The 26,632-nt window shown below is 33.9% G+C and overlaps 1 protein-coding gene and 1 pseudogene across 2 annotated transcripts in view; both read left to right on the top strand.

Annotated features, from left to right (window-relative positions):
• The window catches only part of VWC2L (von Willebrand factor C domain containing 2 like), a 141,542-nt gene that overhangs the window by 32,501 nt on the left and 82,409 nt on the right, over nt 1–26,632 (top strand). The window lies entirely within an intron of this gene.
• Nucleotides 9,444–9,562, top strand: LOC118614222 (annotated as a pseudogene).

Below are 26,632 nucleotides of genomic sequence, written 5' to 3'. Positions count from 1 at the left end.
AGAAAATCTGTAGAAATAACTTCAGATTTAAATTTTCTTTGAATGCACTATTAGTTTATAGTCAAAAAAGAACTAATTTCTTTCTTTAAACAATCAAATATTTTCATTGCATTATAATGTAATTAGCTTCTGCTTACCCTTTTTATCTTTTTTCTCATAATACATTTTTAAATTTTAATTTCGCATGGCTCAAAATTATGTAATAGATATTTACCTTAGAATCAATGGATGACAGGCTATTTTTTAAAGAAAAAATTAACATTAAAATAAATAAAAGTGTTAATGTTCGGATGACAGATATATACAGTTTAAAAATCATAAAACCTTACTAAGAATTATTTTAAAAATAAGAAATAAAGAGACATAAAATATTTCTAACTGTGAAAACTCAAATGTGTTAAGTTGCTATTTCTCAGAATAGTGATAAATTAAATGGAAATTCTATCAAATTTTCAAAAGTGATGTAATTTTTTTTATAAGTTGAGAAATGTTGGAAAATTTAAATACATGAAAAAAATGCACTTGGAAGTTTGGGGAATTCAATCTATTAAATATGTTAATATACAAAGATAATAATTTTACACAGTGCGATAGTGGAACAAAAATAATCAGATAAAAAGAATAGAAAATCAGAAAATGACCAATATTGACATTACAATTTTGTATTTAATTAAGGTGACATCCAAGTATCTGATGAAAGAATTATTCTAAAAATATATTGCAAGGTTAATGATTTTTTAAGTGAAATTACATTTCTATCTGACTCATTTTTTAAAAATAAATTTCACGTAAATTAAAGATCTAAATCTAAAAAATAAAAACATAAAGGAATTATTTTTTAAATAGTGTGAACATTAACTTATTCTCAGGATAGAGCTGGTCATCCTAAACATAAAAGCAAATAAAGAATTTATGAAAGGAAAAATTAAAATGGAAATTAAGTAAACTTCTTTATAAATTAAAAGAAAACAATGTCTAATTTTGGAAAGGTAAAATACAGGCATTCCTATGCACTACTAGTGAGAATGTAAACTGATATATCCTCTCTGTAGGACCACAAAAATGTATGAAACTTTGATCCAGCAATGTCATTTCTAGAAATTGATCAAAAAGAAATAATCAGATAAATATTTAAAGATGTGCCTATAGAGACATTTATTACAGAGTTGTTTGTAATAGCATAAACTTGGAAACCCTGAAACCTAAATACTCAGCAATAAGGTTCAGAGTGTATTATTAGATTAAATTAGTAGGCCAAAAAGCCTATATACATATATATACATATCATAAATATGTATTTATATATGTGACTCTATTTTTGTTAAAAAGAACATATATCATGTGTACAGAAAAAGACAGGAAGAAAACACTTCAAAATGGTAATGGTATTTTGAATAGTAGGTTAATGAATGACTTTTTTTACTTTCCTCCCTTGGCTTGCTCATACTTTCTAAATATCCTTCAATAAACATGTTATCCTTGTGACTTAATATTATAATTTAAGAGATAAAATAAAAAATTATTTAAAAGATTTATGTAAAACTTTTTCTATTTTCATAATTTATTAATCAGTGACATGTCACTTATTAGAAATTATACTCTAAATCCTTGTTTCAATTTGACTCCATAAATTAATTAACCAACTAACAATTCTACCACTTGACTTTTAACTCCCTAATTATGAGATTTTTTTATAAAGCATTTGGAAAACCTCATTGCCCATTTTATGCATCTATTCAGACAATTGCTAAAATATTCACACGGATATATCCATTTACATTTTCATGAAGATATTTCGCACAATCAGCCTTTTAAGTTTGAATGCTGGATACAGTCTCTCATGTTAATTTGATATTTTCTCACTTCCTCTTAGGTAGACAATTAGTAACAAGTGAAACACAGACATAAAACAAACACACTGAAGATGAAAAATTTTCTGGCAACTGCATATATCCATTTGCTACCGAGCCCCTGAAAATAGTTCATGATAAAAGCATATCCTATGAAAGGCAGTTTCAAAGTCTGCATTTCATTGACTGCATAACTGAAGGTCAGAATTATCATATTCGTATAAAGTAGATGTCAAAACAGAGTAATTATAAATAGCTATTTTAATGAGCCGCAACAATAATTTCCTATTGCTTTCACAGAGCTTCCTCCAAAATATGAAAGGAAATATTTATATTTATTTTGTCTTCAACCAACGGGATTTTCTCTTAATTCACCAGCATAATAGATTTGAAAAACATTACTGTATAATGTTGACACAATAGAAATTAACGCTTTATTCATTTCCTGCTAATCACATCTCTTTTTAATTATCAGGGCCACCCGGTCCTTCAGAAAATGAAGGAAGGCCAACCCATGCAAAAAAAATGTGAACTTTGTCTGTTTCCTCCTCCACATATGCAAACGGCTTAGGGATTAGAAATAATTTCACCTCTCTAATGGATGCTTAAGTCATTGGTCATGGGAGAACCTCTCTGAGGGTGCAACACAATTGCTTGATCTCAGGAGTGTGGCATCACCAGTCTGTAATGACCCCTTCTGTGAGCATTTCCTTACATATCGCAGACGTCCACATAGCTCTCAGGGACACTAGAGACCAATGGGTCAGTGGTGATGATGAAAGTGCAAGGTAAGTCTGAGAGTCTCGTTTCATCCCAACCTTTCTGGTGCAGACACACGAGGATGCTGCACTCATTCCTTCGCCTCACATCAGCATTGCCATGCAGAGCTCAGGCTTTTCAAAGATGTGGAGGCCCGGAGCAAGCTGTGTCCCACCATCCCTGCCACCTCTCCCTGTCATGAATTAGTATAAACCTGGTGCAGACAAAAAAAAAAAAAAAAATTGCAATGTACATTATGTTTCTTGACTTTCTTTGAATTTAAATGTCGACAAAACATTTGAGCCTGAAGGGCCTTGAGCAAGGTATTAATTTACCTTCCTCAGAAACTTCAGAGAATCTGGAGCAAGAGTCTCTAATGAACTCATTCCTGAAGTACAAATTCCCAGATTCCCTTTCTTTACAGTTAAGACCAAATCTCCTGGGCTTCTACGTTTCATGTCATTGGTAAAGAAAGGACCCAGAACTTTGAATGTTCTTGAAAAGATCCTAAAACCTCCTCAGCCAACAGTCACAGCCTCAGCCTCACTGTTGGGCTTGAGACCTTAGGACTAATTTCTCCCTGCTTATCTCAGACCCCATCAGAAGCCCAGGACGACCAGGACACCCCTCCATCCCTGGACTCGGATCCTCACACAGTTCTGTGAGCTATGGGGTAACACCCAAAACCACTGCTTTTGATTCCCGTTCCCTGCTTCTACATTCTCCATCATACCTACTGCCACCCGAATAGTGAATAGTGTAGATTTTGCTTATTCCATTGCTTGTCGCCCCTCTTTACACAGTATAAACTCCATGCAGGCAAAGATTCTTCTACATTTTGTTCACTGTTGTATCCCCACCAACTACAACACATTGTAGGTGCAAATATACATTTTTGAATAAATATATGAATGAATAAACAGTTATATTTTGCCCTCGGAAGAGCTGAAATTAAACAAGAAATTTGATTCTCTGAGTTATTTTAAGTTCTCCCTTGAAAAGTATCAGTCTTCTATTTCATAAAGAAGAGCTGCCATGTGGAAAGACTAGGATGTAATCTGTGATAGAAAGGAAGGTGCTTATCAGAAGTCTTTCTTAATTACACTTGCTTTTAGTTCACCACTAAGATGAATGGCGCGGGTATTGATGGAAGGCCCACCGAGGTGATCGAGGAGAGACAGGCCTATTGCCAAGGGAAACTGAGTCCAGCTTGATCTTTTACTGCTTTGTAATCTTGCTATGAACACTTAAAGCTTCTCTTTCTTAAGAACTGACATAACTATTTAGTGTAACATAAAGATCACTTTAGTGCAAAATTAACATAATATGTTAGCTAGTATTATTTTTAATGATATATTTTATTTAACAATAGGGGTTGGACTTTTTAAGGGCTATGAATCCATGAGCATTAACTGAATATGGAATTTGTCAGGTTTTGGTAAAATCAACTAAACTTAGTGTGAAAACATGAAGCAAATTAAGAAAAAGTGACTTGATATTGGGGTAGGGGGAGAAAAACTGATTGCAGGAGATAATTCTAGAAATTAAATTGTGCACCTGGAAAAGAAATCTAAAGTGTGTCATTAAGCAGGTACAATGGAAACTTGCTAATCAATATATATTCTGGCATATAGCAATTGGGGAACTCTCCATGGATTGTTGTGGCTGAGGCAGGAAGCCCTCAGAGTAACACTTCTGATATTTAAATGTAGCCCTGAGCTGCTTTAAATCAATCTATCAGAAATGTTAAACCTTCTTTGAAACATATTTATGATTGGATATCCCTCAGTTAAGAAGAGAGAACTGAGAAGTTCCTGCATGCACAACTTATTTTGCTTCCCAGAGCTTCATTTGTACAAGGTGATGCACAGAGCAGCCATAAACGCTCCTGGTTGTCAGAGTAGATAACCAGCTAACCCTGAGTCCTCCCTTCCTTTCACCTGTCACATTTATGTGTTCTGCAGAAAGGTCCATAAAGCAACACACCTGCCTTCTGGAAGGCTAAGCTCAGTTCATTTCCAACGTTGTGAAATAACAAAATAGTTGGCAGAGTTGTTTACAAATCTTGAAAGCCAGCTTCGCTCCAACTTTCTGTGTTCGATTTAAAACAGGCAAGATGTAGGGCATTAGGGACTGATATCGCGTTGAAGGTGTGGGGTTCACGGTGTTTGTTTGCTTTGTTCTGCCTGCTTTGATTTGATTATTTCTTTAAGAATGGAGACAGACTACAAGATAGGAGGAAAGCTACAGCGTACAGAAGAGCATAGGAGCCTTTCAAGCCAGAATTCCTGCAGGTTGATGGTAAACAAACAAACAACAACAACAAAAATACTGGATTCCGTTTTAATTCCCAGTAAACCCTATAGTCAGTCCTTGAGTTGAGTGAAGTTATCAGCGCCCTACACAACGTCATCTGATATATACTAAAAAGCAATTTAACTCATCAAAAATAGTGCTTCTTCTAGTCTGCCAACATACATGTCCAGATGCACACACATTTATAAATACTTGCTCGCAATTTATTTATTCCTAAAGTTTTCATAATTGTCACTAAAAATTTAAGAAAAATAGCTGGATCTGTTATTAATGACACCAATCGTTACATATATTTTGGGAGGTTTATCAGATGACTAGGGCTCAAATATAGGCCCAATTAATTTAACTATGGGGAAGAGTAAGCCCATATATAGAATGCACATTGTTGGTTCTCTGCACTAGGGATTCCCAACCATGGATCCAAAGCACTGTTTTCAGTCTATGGTTAGTCTAATCATCTGCTGCAAATCCTAGGGCCTGGAGGGCCAACTATATTGATCGAAAAAAATCTGCATATAAATGGACCCTCATTGGTCAGCTCTTGTTGTTCAAGGGTCAACTGTATTGCTAATAGATTTACGATTCATCATGTTCTTCCCTACTTCTCTACAATGAATAAATGATTGTTTTAAAGTGAAGTATTCTTTCTGGATTTAAGTTAGGGTAACTATCAACATTTTATAAGTCAGATTCATATCAAAAAATATTTTAATCTGTTTAAACAGCTCTACTGAGGGCTGATATGAAATGAACTCTACATTTTTAGTGTACAATTTGATGTTTTGACATACATATAATTGTGAAACTATTACTAAAGAGAGCGCCCATATCCACCATCCCCAAAACTTTCCCGTGTACCTTTGTAATTCTTCCTTCCAGCCCTTTTTTGCCCCATTCCATTCCAGGCAATCACTGTTCTGCTGTGACATTACACACGTTTGCATTTCTTAGAACTATATACAAATGGGGTTATTCAGTATGCACTCTCTTTAGTTTGAATTTTTCCATTCAGCATGATATTTTGAACTTCATGTTGTAGCAGTTATCAATAGTTCAATCTCTTTTTACTGCTGAATGGTACTCCACTATATAGATAGACCACTGTGTAATTTATCCATTCACTTGTCGATGAACATTTGTTTTCAATTTTTGAGTACACATAAAGCTGCTTTAAACCTTCTCACACTTTATTTTCTACAGTGAAGATGCCTAGGTATAGAATGCTAGATCATATGGTAGGTGTATATGTCAGTTTTTTTTTTAATGCCAAACAATTTCAAAGTGGCTGTGCCATTTGAAATTCCCACATCCTAAATGCATGAGAGTGCCACATCTTGTCCATCCTCGTCAATGCTTTGGATCATCAGTCCTGTTCAATTTTAGCTACTCTAGTAAAAGTGTATTATTATTTTATTATAGGGTTAAATTGCATTTTTCCTAATGGCTATTGATGTTGAGTATCTGTTCGTATACCAATTTTCCATTTTTATATATTCTTTATAGTAATGTCTGTTCAAATCATTTGCCTTTTTTAAAATTAGGTTGTTTTGTATTGAGTTTGGAGAGTTCTTTCTATATATATATAGTGACATTTATGAAATCCAATAAGTTTCAAGTATACAATTCAACAGTAAGGCATATAGATGCTGCATTATGTGTTCACTGCCCATAGTTAGATTTTTTCCTGTCACCACGTATTGACCCCTTTTCCCCAGCTCCCTCCCTCTTTCTTCCTCCTTCCCCCTCCACCCTTATATATTCTAGAGACAAGTCCTTTATTAGACAGATGCTCTGTGGAATGGCTTTAAAAACAAATCTATTTAATAGATATAGTGGCATTTTTGGTTATTTCATCCTGAATTAGTATTATAAATTTTTGTCTTCAAGGAAACACCATTTCACCTAAGTTGTTGAATTGTTAATCATAAAGTTGTTAATATTTCCTTAAATAATATCCTACTAATATCTCCAGCTTCTGTAGTCATTTCATCTTTCTCGTTCCTAATATTAGTAACTTCTCATTTCTTTTTTTTTTATCTAATTAGTCTAGAGTTTAATCAATTTTATTTACTCAAATAATCAACTTTTAGGTTCATCGATTTTCTCTAACATTTTCTGTTCTCTATTTCATTGGTATCTACTCTAGTCTTTATTGTTTTTTTTCCTCTACTTGCTTTGACTTTAATTTGATTCTCTTTTTCTAGGTTGGATCTGGCATAATCAATGAGACCTTTCTACTTTTCTAATTAGATGTTTCTATAAATACCCTAAGTTCAACTTTAGCATTATCTGTCAGTTTTGATATGTTGTGTTTATATATTCATTACATTTAAAATGCTAATTCCTGTTTTTGATTTCTTTTTTGAACTGTGGGTTATTTAGAGTATGTTAGTTTCTAAATATCAGATATTTCCCAAATATCTCATTGTTTCTGATTTTAGATTTAATTCCTCAAAGATGAAAGAAACTGCTTTTATTAAATTCTTATATATTTATAAAGACTTTTTTTTTATATAGCTAAGAATATATTCTATCTTGGTGTATATTTCGTGTGTACCTGCAAACAATGTGTATTTTGCTGTTTTTGAGTATGGTATGTTGTAATTGTTAATTAATCCAACTCAAAAGTTCTTTTATAATCTTACTAATATTCTGTCTACAATTATTGAGACACAGGTGTTGAAACTTCTGATTATACTTGGGTTTGTCCATTTCTTCTAATAGTTGTATCAGCTTTTTTTTAATATACTTTGAAACTTTTGAATCAATATTTAGACATTATTATGACTTCTTCATAAGTTAACTACTTTATAATTATTAAATGGCATTCTTTATGCTTTTATATTTTTTCTCAGTTATCTACTTTGTTCTGACATTATTATAGCTTATCCAGCATCTTTTTGTTTAGTGTTAGTATGCTATATTTTGTTCTACTAGTCTACTTCTATCTATTTGTATTTGTATATTTGAAATTCTTTTCTATTTTGTTATATTTTTTGAGATAACATTAGTTAGTAAGATATAAGTTTCAGGTATACAGTTCTATAATGCATCATCTGTATATCGCACTGTGTGTTCACCATCCAAAGTCAAGTTTCCTTCCAGCACCATGACCCCCTCTACCCTCCTGGCTAGGACTTCCAGTACTATGTTAAATAACAGTGGCAAGAATGCGCATCCTTGTCTTGTTCCTGACCTTAGAGGAAAAGCTTTCAGTTTCTCACCATTGAGTATCATATCAGCTGAGGATTTGTCATATTTGACCTTTATTATGTTTAGATACTTTCCAAAGTCCTTTCTTATAGGCAGCATAGAGTTGGGTGTTACTTTTTAATCCAAACTGATCATCTCTGCCTTCTAAATTGGGGTATTTAAACTACTTATACTTAATGTGACTATAGCTATATGGTTAGATTTAAATCTATCATAGTATCTTTTCTAATTGTCCCTTTTCTTCTTTTCATTTCTTCTTTCCCTTTTCATCTTTTCTGCCTTCTCTTGGATTAATTGAATATTATATAATTTCATCTTTCATTAACTGTTTAAACTGGAATTCTTTATTTTGTTGTTTTATTGGTTTCTTTAGGGTTTATAACATATATCTTTAACTCATCATACTTGACATTTATATAATATCATACTATATCATGTATAAGAATCTTACAATAGTATATTCTTGATCTTTGTAAGATTTCTGTCAGTTTACTTTTACATAAGCTATATACCCTATGATATTTTGTTTTATTTTTATTTAAATAGTAAGTTATACCTTAAGATAATAAACAATTTTATATATAACCATGGTAAATTTCCAGTGCTTTTCATTTCCTTTGTGCAGAACAATATTTCCATCTATTGTAGTTCTTCAGTCTGAATGGCTTTATTATTTCCAATAATGCAACTCAGTGTGTTGGTGAAGTCTTTAAGCTTTTTTATGTCTTAAAAATAATCTTTTTTTAAAAAAAGATATTTTTATTAGCATATAATTCTTGGTTGAAAGTTTTTTTTCTTTCAGTTCAGTACTTTCAAAATGTTGCTCCACTGTCTTCTGCTTTTTATTTTTTTCTAATGAATATCAGTTGTTATCTTGTAATTCCTATGAATGTAAGAGCCTTCCCCCTAGTCCTACCCTTGGACCACTTTTAAGATATCCTTTTTATTACTGTTGTGTGTGTGTGTGTGTGTGTGTGTGTGTGTGTGTGTGCGCGCGCGCGCGCGCGCGCACGCGCGCAATGTAATTATTACATGTCTTGATGTGGTTTTCTTAGTGTTTCTTCTGCATGCACCTCATTGAGCTTCTTGAACATATGGGTTTATAGTTTCTATCAAATTTGGAAAAATTTTAGCCTTTTTTTCTTCAAATATTTTTTGTCTCTCCTTCACCTTTGAAAACCCGAATAATACATGTATTAGGCTGCTGAAAATTGTCCCGCACCTCATGTTACTTTATCTTTTTAGATTCCCTTTTTTGGTTTTTATTTTTGCATTTCTACTGTTATGTCTTAAAGGTTACTAACCGTCTATGGCCATGCTATCCTGAACAAGCCGCATCCCATCTGATCTCGAAAGCTAAGCAGGGTTGGGCCTGATTAGTACTTGGATGGAAGACCACCTAGAAAGACTGGGTGCTGTAGGTATAAAAAATAAAAAAAAATAAAGCATTTGTAAGCTGACAAGTTTCTTGAAATCTGTGAGGTCAACCAAGGGTGGCCTCGCCTAAAAAATAAATAATAATAATAATAATAATAATAAAATAAAATAAAAATTAAAAATTGAAAGTTACTAATCTTTTTTTCTGCAGTGTCTAATCTGCTAACAACCATAAACAATATATTTACACTTTGTGGTTTTGATCTCTAAAGGTTAGATTTGTTTTTTGTTTTTCTTTTTCTAGCTTCTACTTCTTTTTTTTAATATATGGAATCAAATTATAATTTTTTCCCTGTTTATTATATCTGTGTTAGTTCTAAATATTTTTATCGATTGCTTTATCTCCAAATTATGGATCATATTTTCATGCTCCTCAGTATGCCTGGTAATTTTTTATTGAATGTCAGACATTATCAATTTTTCCTTGTAGGGGGATGGACATTTGTTTTTTCTATAATTAATTTTGAGCTTTGCTGTAGTACAAAGTTAAGTTACTTCAAATTACTTTGATCCTTTTATGTGTGGCTTACAAGAATTGTTTCACAGGACTAGAATAGTGTTCACACTAGGACTAATTATTCTCCTACTATTGCAAGGAAATACCTTATTAATCATAAGATTTTCCAGTCTGGCTGGTGGGGACTAGCCATTTTCCAAGGTCTATTTACTGGCAATTCTTTCCCTGGCCCTGGGTAGTTTCGTTACATGTATATGCTGATCGATATTCAGCTGAAAACTTCATTTGCAGGTCTTTGGAGTCTGTGTCTGGGCAGCTCTTTATTCATCAGTACTCAGTCTTGCAAACTCAAACTGTCTTTGTTTCCCCAAAACCTTAGCTCTGTTTCCTCAACTGTGGGAGTCCAGCACTAGAAACTCTCAAGACAGAAGTATAGGGCAATCATAGAGCTCCTCTTATTTGTTTCCCATCGCTCAGGGATCATATTCTTCCTTGCCTAATATCCAGTTTCTTAAAGAACATTGTTTCATATGTTGTATTAATTTTACATGAGCTCTAGAGAAATCAATTTATTGATCAGTTACTTTACCTTTCACGTAACTAGAAGAACATAGTTTAATTTCATAACTTTTATTTCCAACAGAGACCCAGGCTCATTTAATCTCTACTTGTCAACAATGGCATTGAGCAATTCATAGCATATAATTTAGAATAGTAATATTCACTGTCCCCACAATAACTGCCAAATGATTTTCACTCAATAAATACTGAGTATGTACTATGTTTTAGTCATTTTGCTAGATAGTTTACACAAATTATTTCTATTCTTAACATATTATAAACTTTGATATATTTTTTATTTTACTTTTTATGTAAATGAGGAAAACTAGATTTAAGAATATAAAATAATGTACCAAATACCCCATAAATGATGTATTTAGCTTTCGAATTCAAATTTTTCTTATTCTAAAGACTTTTCACTTTCCATAGTGCCATGATTATTATTTACCATAAAATAGAAATAAGATATTTAACAATGGATTTTCTAATTATGCTTTCCAGCTAAGCATATTAAAACATTTTTAACTTACCACCTTAAAAGATTTAGCTGACTAGTAGAATTTAAAAAGAAATTTTCTATAGATCAGCATGGAAAGAAAATTTATATTGCAAGAACAAAAGTAATAAAATGAAAAGACTATAAAGTGGTTAATTTTATCACTCGGTTTTATGCCAGATACTGAGAACAGAAATTGCAATAGAAGAGAAGGGGGCCAGAGAGGCAAAAATCCAGAGGAAGACTCGATGAGGAAATTGACTCATTTGACGAACCACCAAACACAGTATATGATTGCTGTCTTAAAACAAAACTTTTGGACTTTTTAGACTATACCATTTTGGTGACTTATAAACTTCTCTCCAGATATTAAAGATATGAGATTTGTAAAAATTAATATTATCAACTTAATCTTCATTAAAGGTATCAAATATTTTTTTACTTTAAAATATTACCAAAAATATGTATTGTTTGATATAAATACATTTACTCTCAGTTCTTGCTTTAAATATTATAAATAAATAAAAATTTAATAAATATTTTTAGTATAAAAGGCAGCCATTTTTTAACTTTATGCTGTGACTGTCACAAAACTTGAACTAATCGCATTTTTATACTGAATTCAACCAATAATGAAAAAGACGTAAAATATAATAAAGCTAAAGAAGCATTCTATATATATTGTGCAAATAACTCTATCAAATAGTCAGGAACAACAAGTTTGCTCCAATATAATCTATGTAGTCAACTACAACCTTACTTGAGAAGTGGGTCTGCTTTGGATTCAAACTCACTAAAAGCTCTTTAAAATATCATGGGTACACTGTATATTAGAAGATGAAAAGAAAATCTATATAGCATTCGAGATTTCATATTCCCTTAGGGATAACTGGAAGTCAAATATCACCTTGAAAGGCATTAGGACAAAATAATAAATTTTCCAAAACTACTCTGCATTCATTCCAGCTATTTAAAATTTCCTACATTAAAGCAAAATGTAAACTTTAAGGCTATTCCATTCCTGTTGAAGAGAGGCCTAGGAAAGAATCTTAGATGTACAAATGAATACTCACAAAATGATTATTTTCTTTATAGCATGTTTGTAAAGAATAGAAATGGAACTGGTTTTCCCTAGGTCTCATCATTCTTCAAGCATCCAAGAAATGTAGAGCCAACTGCTTATGAGGGAGAAGAGACTTTGATGCCTTTAAAGAGAGTTTGACTTAAAAACAAACAAACAAAAAAGGCAACAGGCAAAATGATATTACATATAAGTCTTCAAATAAACTATTAAGATATGCAAAACATTATGATGATAATGTAGATACAGGTATGGACTCATAACAGAATAGGTATAGTTCTAAGAGGATTAGTTTGCAGACTCTATAAATGAACTTTTTCCCAGTTACTGTCTAGATTAAATCAGAAATCACAGAATAGAATTTTAAAATTGAAAGAGACCTTGGAAATCATTTGCTATAAATCTCCTATTTTGCACTTGAAGAAAACCTAAAGATGGAAGATGAAGATGAAATTATTCAAAAGATTACAGCAGAAAGAGCTAGGACTAGAACTCAGCTCTGCGCATTCTCAAGGGACCTATGTTTTAAACTAAATAAATACATATTCTTTGTTATGTCCCAAAGGTACTTGTTGGTTTATTTTTATTTGACAGGAAGGCTTGTACATTTTTATGACAAATATTTTATAGAATTTAATTTGTTCTCATGTGCCACTGGGTATTGAGTGTCAATCAAATGATTCTTAAGGTTATTTTTGATTTTGCAAGTATGAATGCATCTACAAGTAAAATTTTGTGATTAGAACATTAATTACAACATTTATTAAAGAAGACTAGAAGTGTTTGGGAAACACCATGCCCTAGGGCCAAATTTGAAAAAAAAAAAATCAAATTACTTCTTGTGAGAAGAGATCCCAAAACTTTTTAGTAAAGTGTTGAAAAATAGCTGATTGAGGTCCCTTTTTAGTATCTATATCTTTCTAGTGGCAAGTTTTGTTATGGTCATGATAAATATATTTCACAGCACAATAAAATTAAAATATCAACACTTTTGTCCTTGATTCCATTTAGAAAGAATTTATTGCTCTTCTTCAGTTAGTTGCCACATATTTATTGAGTACCCATAATTTTCCAGGTATTGTGCTAACTGCTAGAAAGAAACAGGCAACAAAGATTAGTTCCTGCGTTCAAGAAACTCACAGCTTTAAGGGTAATCGGGCAAGGAAGCAAGCAATTAATTGTCATTGCAATGTGCCCAAATAAAATTATAGGGAAAATCTGCTAAAGAGTGCCTACGAGGGGAAATAAAAGTAAACAGAACTTTTTCACTTTGGTTATATTAGAAGAATAAATTGTAAGAATTAATTGCAATATGGGACAAGACAACCTATTGGTTCTTATGTTTTCCTTCCACAAAATCTTTGAGCTGTTATGTCCACTAATTTGAGCACAGCTAAAAAGATCGATTTCATGTACTTGTAATTTAATAAACATTTAATACCTTTTTATTGGTGTCTGGTTATCTAGAAGATTGATCGAGTGTTAGGGATTGGCTCGTTGAAGAGATTTTTGTGCTCCTTCCTGTTCTCTACTTCCACAATAAGAAACAAAAACCTGATAAAGAGTATTTAGGAAAATAATAAAAATAGGTTAATGTTTAGAGCCAAAGAAATTAAGAAGATACAGATTGGAAAGTTTATTTGAGAATCTCTGTTGTTTTGTTTGTTTGTTTGTTTCCTTCTCTTTGCTCCCACACCACTTGATATTTCTTAGTTATCTTTCCTCTATTTCTCTGATACTCTTAGCTACTTAAACTGTCTATAATTTCAATTAAAATGCCAGCAGGGAAAGAACAATCTAATTCCAAATGATCGCATCTGTGACTTGTTCCTTTGGTTCTTAGAACTTGAAAATATTGGCTTCTACTGTTGTTTCAGAGACTTAAGCAGCAAATGTTTAAAGTATTCTGAAAGAGTCCCTTTAGGAAAATAAAAGTGTTTCCTTCTCAAAGAATAAGCAAGCAGAAATAATAGAACTTCATTTTGTAGCCCCTACTGAAATATGTTATCACGTCATGGGCAGATTAAGACTAGGTTAACTAGGTCTCAAGTAATGTTTCAATAAAATGCATCCTTCAGCATTACTTCCCCCATAAAGATTTTTAAATGCTATCTTAATAATTTGTCAGTAATTTTTATTGTTTGCAAGAATATCTCAGTAATCTTACTAATATGAGGAAGATCACACTATGCAGACTGTCCCTGCTCTCACTTCATTACATTTCTGGAAACCTGTTGAGGGAAGAAAAATTTCAAAGCCTAACTTATGCCCCCATTAGAGCTTGCAGACTCCATATTTTGTACCTCACGGGTGTATGATTTTATGTACTTTAAATAGAAGACTAAAGTTATTCATAGAAACTCACTGGGAACTAAAATCAATGAATGAATGAGCTAAGGCACCGATGTGTAAAGCTGGCATTGTTTTATGCATTGCAGGATGAGTAGGTTGGATGAAAGTATAGCTGTGAAAGGTAAATTTGTCCATAAAATAGACATTTATTGGGCAGCTAGGTTAGGTACTGCACACATATAATCTCATTTAGTCTTTCAATAGTCCTTTTACAGATGAGATTGAGACTTAGCAACTTTTCATTGGATCACATGGTTGGAAAGATATGTATATACTTGTCTTTACCACTCTTTTTTGTCCAAAACCCATATTCCCTCCCCCGCCCCCAAGCCCTATAGCCAATGCATGCTCTAAGAGTGGACAATCTTGATGCAACACCATCATTCAAATATACCCCATTAACGTAGGGCAAATTTGAATGTGGGTCTGAGGCTCTAGAACAAACTCATAGGCTTCAATACAATATATGTGCTCTGCTGGTTCCTTGTCTGCTCTGGTTGCAAATGATCAGCTCAGTTGTAAATGCTAAAATCTCAGACCCAATTGACTTAAGCCAAAAAGGTTCACATAGATGAAAAATCCAAAGGTACCTGATTTTAGGCCTAAATAAATCAAGGAACTTAGACAATTTGAGGACTTGTCATTTTTGTCATTTCTCTGTTCAACATTTCTCTTGTTGGTTGCATTTGAGTTCCTTCATGGTAACAAGATGGTTGCTAGAATGTTCAGGCTTATTCCTTCTATGTCTATATCTAGTCGAGGATAAGGGAATGGTTAGACCTTTTATCTAACATAAGTATTTGATGTGACTCACATTGGTCCGAACTGAGCATAAACAGATTGCTGAACCAATTCACCTGGACAGAAGAAGGTATTTCTTAGTTAACCAGTCAAGGGCCACATTCTCATTTCTGAAGATGAGGATGAAGACAATACCATTATAGTCACATAGGAATGTTCTACTCAGAAAAAAAAAAAAATGTTAGTTTCCCAAGTGTCAAAAAAAAAAAAAAAAGACATTTCCATTAAAGTACAGAATTAGGAAGAAATTAGAAATATTTGCTATAAAGTCTGTGTGTACATTTATCAAAGCTATAGGTATTTGCCAATAACAGTGACAAATGCATCCTGGATAATCTAAGACCAAACATGGTCATGCTGCTTTCTACATGTTCCACTCATACCTGATGAGTAAGAAGCACCTTTCCATACAAGGAATCCTGATCCAGAATATCACCCCAAAATAGGCAATAGATCAAAGAGATCTAGAACACAAGTCCTCTATCCAATAGACTGGTATTCCATGTCACCATGGTGGTGAGAATCTTATTTGTTCAGAACATCCATAAGCATTTCATGGAACACAGTTTCAGAAATGTTGCATTTTTATGCCACCTCCTCAGTAAATATTCATGTAGAAATAAATACAGAGATACACTGATTTTATGCAGTTTTCTGAAATCCTGAGTTTGGGAGGAAAAGCACTGAAGTTTACAACTTTAGTAGTATCCAAAAATTTAACCACTTTTTTGGTCTTACCTTTGACCTTTGGGAAACGTGATCAAAATCAGGGGGAATCTATATCTATGGACATGAACAAAGCTAAATGGTCACTTTGGTCTCAGGAGCACATGTCTAAGCTGATCAATTACAAAAAAAGGTTCATTCTCTGAAGCCATAAGAAAAGAAGTTAATCATTACAGACACCTCTCAAAGGTGTCGTGTCAGTCTAAAAATTGTATCCATGAGAGACAGGATAGTCTGTAGGTTTAAAATGAACAGATTGCTATATAAGTATAACCCAATTTCCAATAACATTTTTGCTTTATTATGATCCATATTGCAACACTGAAATAAAAATGAGAAAGAATGAAAATATTTTACTGTTTACATAGAAGACAGATCATTTTTCCTCACTTCATAAGAGAAGAGGCTCTTGCATACTTAGAAGCTTAATAATCAGCTAAAAAAAAAGGGAGGCTGCATGGCATACAAGGATTGTAGCTCGATTCCATTAGCAGTATGACCTTGAGCAAGTCATGTCATCTCTGTAGGGCTTGGTTTTCTCACTTGCAAAATGAAGTCAATAAAACCTGCCCTGCCTGCCTGCTGGGTCTGTCAGAGTTAAATGTGTGTGAAAGTATTTTGTCGAATATAAATTATAGGAAGACGAAAATGCACACTTGTAGAAAAATATTACAACATTTAACGGGAAAAATAATTTCTATTATTGTATAAGTAAGCCGCTAATTTTGTTCCCTGATCTTTGTCAAAACCATTAAGGCCATTGTACAATATAGTGAAGTGGCTTCGAGCAAAGCCTATAGCAATTGAGACTCATTCTCTAATGCTACTTGTGTGACCTTGAATCAACTATTTAACCTCTCAGCATCTTAGGTTCCCCATGTGAATTGGGGAAAATATTACATTTCTCATAAAGTAATTATGAGGATTAAATGAGATAACATATGTAAAATGCTTTGCATAGCACCTGCACATAAATGCCGGCAATTTATTGTGCCGATTATAAGGCAGGATATGAGCTGTTATTTACCTCAGGCTTGCTTCTTCTGTGTCCCACCCTTCTACGCTCTCTATTATTGAAAAAAAAAAAAAAAATGCAGAAATGAGCAGGGCAGAAATCTTTGATTTATAGTGGAAATGAAAGAATACAAGGAGAAGTAGAAATCCAGTTTAGAAAACCATTCTCTCTGGGACACGGTTGTGTTACCAAGGCCCCTGAATTCATGCAAATTGCTTAAAACTGTTCAGCAAGATACCTGCCCCAAGAGCCCTCTTTTGAACGCTTTACATTGCATATATAAAAGCCCCTCTTCCAGCTATTAGGCCCAAACATCTTCCCAAAGAATTCTCTCTTAGGTGTATAACAGTAGAACATTAAAAAGAAGGTATCTGTCAAAAAGTTTCTACAGTGAAGTTATTAAATCATAGTATTTTATGCCCAAATGGACCAGAGATGACAAATTTGAATACCTAGGGAGTCTAGGTAAGTAACATGAATAAATGAAGTGGGGGCTTGTATTCTTTCAACACAGACTCTCTTTGTTAGCACATTAAAACCAAGGAGACAGTTCTCATTTTAAAAAGAAACTTACTCTTCCCATATATATATATATATTTTTGGAAAACTGAGTGTCCTGGACATTTGTTTTTTCCACTTCGGAGAGAGATGCAGATAATTAAGAATATGCCTGCCCATACTATAAGAAAATCGACAATAAACATAGTAAACGAAACTAGCATTTATTCCCAGTGTTGGAGAAAGGATGGGGAGTGGTGGAGAGAAGCACGTGCCATGTGAATGAAACGCCATTCCACCCTGGTCAGCTGTCGTGTAAGAATGTGAGGCTGGTATCAAGTCTTCCAATTTTTTAATGGAAGCCAGAAATCTGATTTTTAAGTGAAATCTTTCCATGTTTTAGTGTTGGCTCAGAAAAAAATTCAAAACATAATGTAGGTAAACAAAATATATATTTATATCTATAGACCAAATATTGCTGTTAGAAAAGTCCCTGTTTCAGAGAAGTAAAGGATGGCAGAGGAAGCTAAATGACTTTGATACTGGCAAAGCCAGAAGCTGAACCTGGATCTCCCACACCACCCCCAGCCCAGGAAAATCATCCCGTCTTCTCATATCAAAACCAGTCACAATATTGTTGACAATAAAATGCATAAAAATGGAATAGAGCAGTTAAATGTATGGGTTCTTATTATTTCTCTCTTTTTTTTTTCCTCAAGAGAGTTCTCATTTTATCATGTGTTATCCAGGACATGATAAGACCTTTCTCCTTTCTTGGTGTAACAATAATTCTCACACTCACAGAAAGCAATCTTCTGCTTGATAGCGAATGTCTTTGTAGATTTAAGGAAATATACTGCAGATGATATGCAGAGAAGATTGGTACATGAAGCACATACTCTATCATTTAAATCAATATTTTCAATGATATATATTCAAAACAAAATCATGCACATTCCAGCTGCCAGCATGTAGTGTTTTAGTAACTAGCACGATAACTACAGACCACATATTGACATTCTGGTCGAAATCATAGTTTCCATACAGCATAGCAATTGTAGAAGTGCTCATTTGGTTACAGATCAGGGCATCAAATGCCAAATACTAATGAAAAAAAAGTAGTTGGGGGGGTTGAGGGAGTGGGCATAGTACATCTAATTCATCCAGCCTCTCATGCTCTGATGCACCACAGGCTTAAACTGAAAAGATTACTCGTGGTTACCTGGTGAGCTAACGCCACCCAATCCAAAAGTTATATGACAGCAGGTGCTGAATAGCAAATTATTGGGTAGTGAGGAAACAGTGATTAAAACCTAAAGCTGGCCTGGTTACATCCATAATTATATTTATTCAGCAGATTTGGAAGCGAAACCACATTTTCCTGTGCATTCTTTCTCTTTTTCCTTTTGAGCTATTGAAGTAGTTTTATATTTTACCTACTTATTAGCAGTGTGGAAACTCAGTAAGGAAAGCTGAACTTCAAACATGTATTTTGTCAATTGGTTATGTAGCTGGAACCAAGGTGTTCGCTCCACATCCAAGGGCACTGATTAACTTCTCTTAAAAGTCTAAGCCCCTTTTAGAACCTTATACACAGAGACTGGCTTTTATGCTGTGATAAAATAAAAAGTTCTGAAGAGGGGAAAGAAAAAGAAAAGGTTGCTGATGTTAATTATCTTCCATCTGCTAATGTTATACGACACCTCCAGCTGATACCTCTCCTCAGAACTGAAGCATCGGGACACATATACATACGTAAAGAGAAAAAGGATAAATCTCAATCAATCAGGAGATACACTTGTGTGAATGCTCCATTCCCTAATGAGGCTGTGAATTGAGTTCTTAACATTCTATAACAATATTGGAAAATTCCCCAAGGACTCGAAAGGGCTGTGATGTTTTCTCCTTCAACCCATTCTGTCCCTGGAAGCCAGAGCTGTGCATTCATGTTGGAGGACAGCCTTGGGAGATAGGCAGAGGTTATCCTTGGTTCAACTATAATTGGGATAAATCTTTTGTAGGAAATTTGCAACACCCCCATAATTGATAAGGATATATGTCCTTGACTCCTTTAACCACAAGCTCAGGAAAGGGGCCAGTCCTACTTCATTTCATCGTTTCCTCGCTGTCCCTGGAAACATGACAAAAACAAAAGCTAACTGGGGTAGAGCACTTAACACTTCACAGATGAGCTCCTTTAATTCTCACAACAGGCTTACGAGACAGCTGTGATTATTTTTTTCCTCATTTTACAGCTGAGGTTATAAAGCCTTAAAAATATTAAGTATCATGCCTAAAATCACACAACTAATAAATGATACAGCAGGATTTGTACCCAGGCAGGCTGACTCTTAACCCTGAGTTATGTTGAATGTACAATGAATGGCCTCATCTTTCCTCTAGTTCCATTTATTCTTGGATAATACCGTTATAATATTAAAGGAACTATTTAGACTATTTCCCAGCTGTGATTTATTTTAGGGTTTTCGTTTGCTTGCTTATTTTTTCACTTTTTATGCACATTTATTTTATATTTTATTTATTTTATTTCACTGTGGTAAGAACACTTAATATGCAATCTTCTCTCAAAGTTTTGAACGTAAGATACATTATTGTTAACTATAGATACAATGTTATATGACAGATCTCTAGAGCTTTTTCATCTTATCTGACTGAAAATTTATACTGATTGATTAATAACTTCTCATCTCCCCCTCCCTAGCAACCCCCACCCACTATTAGATTCTATTTAGACACTTCATATAAGTGGAATCACGCAGTATTTGCTTTTCTGTGGCTAACTTATTTCATTTAGCATAACGTCCTCAAGGTTCATCCATATTATTGCATATTGCAGAATTTTCTTCTTTATCAGACTAAATAGTATTCTACTGCATGTATATACCATATTTTCTTTATCCATTAATTCTATTTTTTGGGGGGGGTGGGGCGGGGTGTGAGGACTTTCATACTATTTCCCATAGGAGCTGCATTCCTACCAAACATTGTGCAATGGTCCCATTTTGCCCCATCCTTGCTAATTCTGTCTTTTTCTTATATATAAAAGCCATTCTGACAGGTATGAGATGATTTGATTTCCCTGATGATTAGTGGCATTGACCATTGTTTCATAGCCAGTTGGATATTTGTATATCTTCTTTGGGAAAATGTCTATTCAAGTCCTTAGCCCATTTTTAAATCAGGTTATTAGTTTTATTTTTACTATTGAGATGTAGGACTTCCTTATATATTTTGGAAATAAATCCCCTTTAGATATATGATTTACAAATATATTCTCCCACTCCATAGATCGCCTTTTTACTCAATTATATTTCTTTTCTATACAGAAGCTTTTCAATTTGATGTAGTCCTACTCGTTTATTTTGTATTTATTGCCTGTTCTTTTGGTGTCATATTCATAAAATATTGTAAAGATAAATTTCATAAAGCTTTCTCCCCATCTTCTTCTAGAACGTTTACAGTTTTGGGTCTCTAATGTTTCGTCTTTAATTCAGTTTGAATTGATTTTTTTGTGTATGGTGTAAGAGGTTCAATGTCATTGCATGTGGATATTCAGTGTTCTCGCCACCATTTGTTGAAGAGACTGTACTTTCTCTGTTGTGTGTTCTTGGCACCCTTGAAGATTAGTTGACCATACTTGCATCGATTTATATATGGGTTCCCTGTACTGTTCAAGTGATCTATACATCTGTTTTATGCCGGTACCATACTGTTTTGATTACTGTAACTTTGTAATATGGTTTGAAACCAGGAAATATGATGCCTCCAGCTTGTCCTTCTTTGTCAAGATTGATTTGGTTATTCTTGGTCTTTTGTAGTTCCATATGAATTTTAGAAGAGAGGTTTCTTTTTATTTCTATAAAATAATTTTTTTTGTATTCAGATAGGGATCGCTTTGAATCCCTATAAAAAAGGTTGGTGTGATTAGTATGGACATTTTAACAATATCATAGCTTCTAATCCATGAATATGGGATGTGCTTCCATTTGTTTGTATCTGATTTAATTTTTTTCATCAATAGTTTGTAATTTTTAGTGTACAAGTCTTTCATCTCCATAGTTAAGTTTATTCCTAAGTATTTTATTCTTTTTGATGCTATTGTAAGTGGGATTGTTTTGCTAATCTCCTTTTAAGATAGTTTAATGTTAGTGTATAGAAATGTAAATAAATTTAAGTTAATTTTGTATCCTGCCACTTAACTGAATTTATTAGCTGCAGCAATTTTTAATGGAGCCTTTAGGGTCTTTAGGGTTTTCTATGTATATGCTCATGTAATCTGCAAACAGGGATAATTTTACTTCTTCCTTTTTGATTTGGATGCCTTTTATTTCTTTTTTTGACTACTTGTTCTGGGGAGGATTTCTAGTACTATGTTAAATAGAAGATACAGTGAGAGTAGGTATCCTTGATCTTAGAGGAAAAACTTTTAGTTTTTACTGCTGATAGTTGTTAGCTTTAATATATACATGGTCTTTATAATATTGTGGTAACTTTTCTCTTCCTAGTTTGTTGAGAGTTTTTATCATGAAAGGTTGTTGAACTGGTCAAATACTTTTCCCACACCTATGGAGATGATGTGATTTTTGTCCCTCATTCTGTTAATGCATGGCATATTATGTTAATTGATTTTTATATCTTGAACCATCCTTGCATCCCAGGGATAATCACACTTGGCTACAGTGCGACCATTTTGTTGAGGATTTTTGTATCTATATTTGTCAGGGACATTGGTCTGTAATTCTCTTTCCTTGTGGTGTCATTGGCTTTGTATCAGGGTAGTGCTGGCCTCAAAAATTTAATTTGGAAGAGTTCCCTTCTCTTCAAATTTTTGGAATTTAAAAAGAATTGATGTTAATTCTTGTTTATATGGTTGATAGAATTCTTCATTGAAGCCATCTGGTTTGGGGCTTTTCTTTGTTGGGAGGTTTCAGAAACAGCTGTTTTAAAATGTCATTTTTGTTCAGATGATGTTCTGCATGTATTTAGTTTATTGATCAAGGCTAGCAGATTATAAACAAATGCAACTTTATTTTTGCCTCTTATCTTCTTTTTAAACTTTTTTGGTGGAAGTTACCTTTTCTAGCCCTTAGGTAAAAACTCGGCCAGGGTATTGGGCACTCAACAGTCACAAATATAGTCCCAACTCAAGAATATCAAGTCTGTGATATTAATCAATACTCCAAAGCTGATTTAATGTCAAATCTCTACTTCTCTAGCTTCAGTCTGGAAGTCAGGGATGGGTAAGAAGTTGTGGTCCTATTGCTATGTGCTTTTCCCCCATGCTTCCTCCCTCCCCCCACTCACAAACTTCTATTTCTGCTGAGGTCTCCTGGTCATTCAGGTTAACATCACTAGGTAGAACCCAAGACAACTCCACATGGGTTCATTTTCTTATGTAGCTCACAGTCGTTCAGACTCAAAAAGGACTCAAGCCCCTTTTGCTTCAACTAATACCTTCAAGTAGCATCTCTCTGCTGGTTCTGTCATAAAAGGAGTAAATCAGCCACTCACTTGCCTTCATTATTTCCTGTCCTTTATCCCTAAGCCACCTTAGGTTTCCCAGTTATAGGTCAGGCATCAGTCTTCGATAGCTCCTCCCACATGTAGAAGACACATTCCAAAGCTCTCAGTTAGGCCCCCTCATTAGGTTCAGGGTTAGGAACTAGCACCAACACATACTCCTCTTCCAAAGTGGAGTGTGAGGACTCAGTCAGAATAGCTATTTTCACAAAAGTCTCCTTGGCAATGTTGTCTCCCACTCCAATCCACTTTCTAATGCCCTTTTATGGAGGAGCCCTAAATCATGGAGCAGTTAACTATCTCCTTTCATAAATTCCGCACATGGGGAAAATTGTGTCTAACTCATTTTGTTGTTATGATAGCATGCCATTCAAAACTAATAGATCAAACTTCCCTTTCTAATATCTTTTACAGGTATAGTCACAGCACACCAACAATATTCTAGTTTACTATTTTACTTTACATTGTCCTTAATTTTTTTCTTTATTGTTACAGTAACTGTGTTTATCATATCATTTCTTTTTACAACCACCAAAAAGAAGTAACTGGAAAATAGAAAGCCTATTAAAGGGTCCACTTTCTCAAGAAATTGACTGCTCCCAAATTTTTATTATATTAAAGTAGAGCAAACTTTGCTCTACTTACTTTGCAGTAAGAGCATTATACTCAATTAAATTTTATTAGTTTTCCTGTTTTAGTATTTTTCAAAATAATGACTAGCACCTGATTTTCTAAGTTAATAAAAGAAACAGATAATTTGAATTAAAAAAAAACATAGAAAAATCCAGAAGTCATTGGTTTTGGGTGATATTTTAAAGTTATGTTGGAAGGAAGATGATAATTAAGTTCTCATCCCCGTACGATATCAAAAGAGGAATAAACAACAATTTAATGATAGGTTTGGTACATTGTGAATGGCTCTCCAATTATAAAACAAAGGGAGATTTGTTAGTATTTAGGTTTATCTGCAAATATTAGAGAAACCCAATGAATAGGGCTCAAACAATTTAGAAATGTATTTGTCTTTGACGTTCAGGAAATCTAGAAGAAATCAGTCTAAGGCTGATGTAGCATGTCTTGGGGTTGGGGACATAGAGGTTTATGTGCCCAGCTTAAAATGAATGAATTAACTAATAAATTAATTAATTAAACAAAAAAACAAGAGATTTATTTTTATTTCTGAATAAGGAAGAAAGAATGGATTTTGGACAACTTGCTAGCAGTCTTTGATATAGGAGGATAAAGTGATTTATTTATTCTTATAACTTAAATCCAAACACAGACTACTTGGCCAAAGGAGAAGACTATAGAGACAGAGAGAGAGATGGAACTCCCAAAGATGGAATCAGCTTAGAAAAAAATGATAGGGGTGTACAATAATAACCGCAATGTCCTCCCTCTGTGCACATCTGTTTTCAATGCGGCTCTCATTTTCCCACTAAACAGCAGTGGAGTCTATTTGTCTACCCCTTGAATCTGAGTTGACATCATGAATCACTTTGACCAATAGAGTGCAGCAGAAATATTGTCATGAGACTTCTGAGGCTAAATCTTAAGAGACCTTGCAGCTTCTGTTTGTATCTTCTTTGTAACACTCCCAAAATCACGTGAGGAAGCCAGCTAGATGACTGCCTTTGACAGACCGTGCAGACAAAAAGGTCCAGCTGACAGCCAGCACCAAGATCTCAGACTTGTGAATGAGACTATTTTTAGACAATCTAGCACCATCTGAGCTGACGGCTGCCTGAAGCCTTGTGAGTGAGCTCATAAAAGGCCCATTGCCCAGTCAACCCACAGAACATGAGAAATAATAAATCATAGTTCTTTTAAGACACTAAGCTTTAGAGTGGTTTGTTATGCAGCAATAAACAGTTGCTGCATACAATGGTATATTTGAAAATCATCACAAATAATAGTTTGATATCTGACATACCTGGAGATGCTGGCTTTTAAGTTTTAGCAAACTATATATTCCTGATGTTAAACTCTGTTACAAATATAAAAAAAAATATTGACTTGAATTTTAATTTTGGAATACAATAACACTGGTACTATGAAGTTTAACTTCTTTGAAAAGCATCACAAATACCTTATTGAACTCTTGAAAATAAAATAACAAAGGCTAATTACTATGCTTGTGCAAGATAACTCTTCCCAGATACCAGTGCCTAGTACAACTTTAAAAAGCATTTTTGGTTAACAAGGTGAAACATATTCAATATAAGATCATGATACAGTAAGTTGAGGAAGAAGAGAATATGGCTAAAAGCAAACCAACTTCTCAGTTTAGAGCACATATTCCAAAGAAGACCACAGTCTGAGATACTGATAATTAAAACATTGGGAAAAAAATGCAAGAAAAGCTACAGACACATACAAAACATCGCAGAATAACTAACACAAATAGTCAAGGAGGATCACAGCCCAAAAGGACAGTCTATATATTCAAAACCTTAAGTGCATGCTCGCCTTAGGCCTTTGTCCTCCTCGTGCTCATCAACACTGTTCAATACCCTACATGTCAAAGATTTTTAGAAGTTCTAATATAGCTAACTAAAGGACTCCAAGGGAGATGTAAAGCAGGCCAACTTCCCTCTAAAACATACTACTCAATCACAACTCCTTTTTGAGGATGTGAACTACCCTCTCTCTCACTGACCCCAGAACCAGCACAAAGGAAATTTTCTCTTTATCGCTCTCCTACTCTCTTACACAAGAGCAATAACTATGTCTGCATGTTGTTCCAAACTGATAGAAAAAAATAAGATAAAATAAAAATTCAACATTGATTTTAGTCCAACCGATGGCCAGTTTGATTTTTTTTTTTTTTTTTGCCCTATTTCTCCCTAAATCCTATTGTCCTGGATTCTGAACACCTGACGTGTCAAAAGACTGTTTGCGCTAAAAGTACTTGCATTCGATCTATCAGCCCACCTCTGATAGCAAAGCATTGACCCCTTCCTCTCTCTCTCTTTTGTTCGCCAGCAGCAGTACACAAGCAGTGGGCTTGCAACCAATACACTCTCTCTCTCCTGGCCTCCTCATTTATAAAAACGAGGGGGGCTTAAAATGTGAAGTTCTAACTGGTTATTTTGAATGTTTATGTTTCATGTACACAAAATCTAAGTGCTTGGGTCTAAAACGGCACTTCTAGGCACAGAAGTTGTGCATTCAACCCTACCTTGCTCCTATGTGGCTGTAGATTGAGTGAAAAAAATAACCATCTACAGCCGCACCATCCAAGAAGGAAAATCATTGGAGAGCTGGAGAGGAGTTTAGACTCTGTAAACCATAATATAATAATCTGAGCTAATGGATCAACTTTTTTTTTTTTTCATTAGACTTTCAACTTCAATGAGCATGGTAAAAATCAGAACAATCTATCTGGAAAAAAAAATGTGGAGAAGATTTTGAAAATTGCAATATGCTAGTTAATTCTATGGGAATATAGTACCCAGAATATTAATATTTCTCTCATGCTGACCTTCAATAATCTATGCCCTCTTGACAATTCTAGATTCAAAAATCC

Source organism: Rousettus aegyptiacus, unplaced genomic scaffold (genome assembly GCF_014176215.1).
Source record: "Rousettus aegyptiacus isolate mRouAeg1 unplaced genomic scaffold, mRouAeg1.p scaffold_m13_p_2, whole genome shotgun sequence".
Classification (NCBI taxonomy): Eukaryota; Metazoa; Chordata; class Mammalia; order Chiroptera; family Pteropodidae; genus Rousettus; species Rousettus aegyptiacus.
Note: the sequence above shows the minus strand (reverse complement) of the source record. Positions and strands in the feature narration are given on the sequence as shown.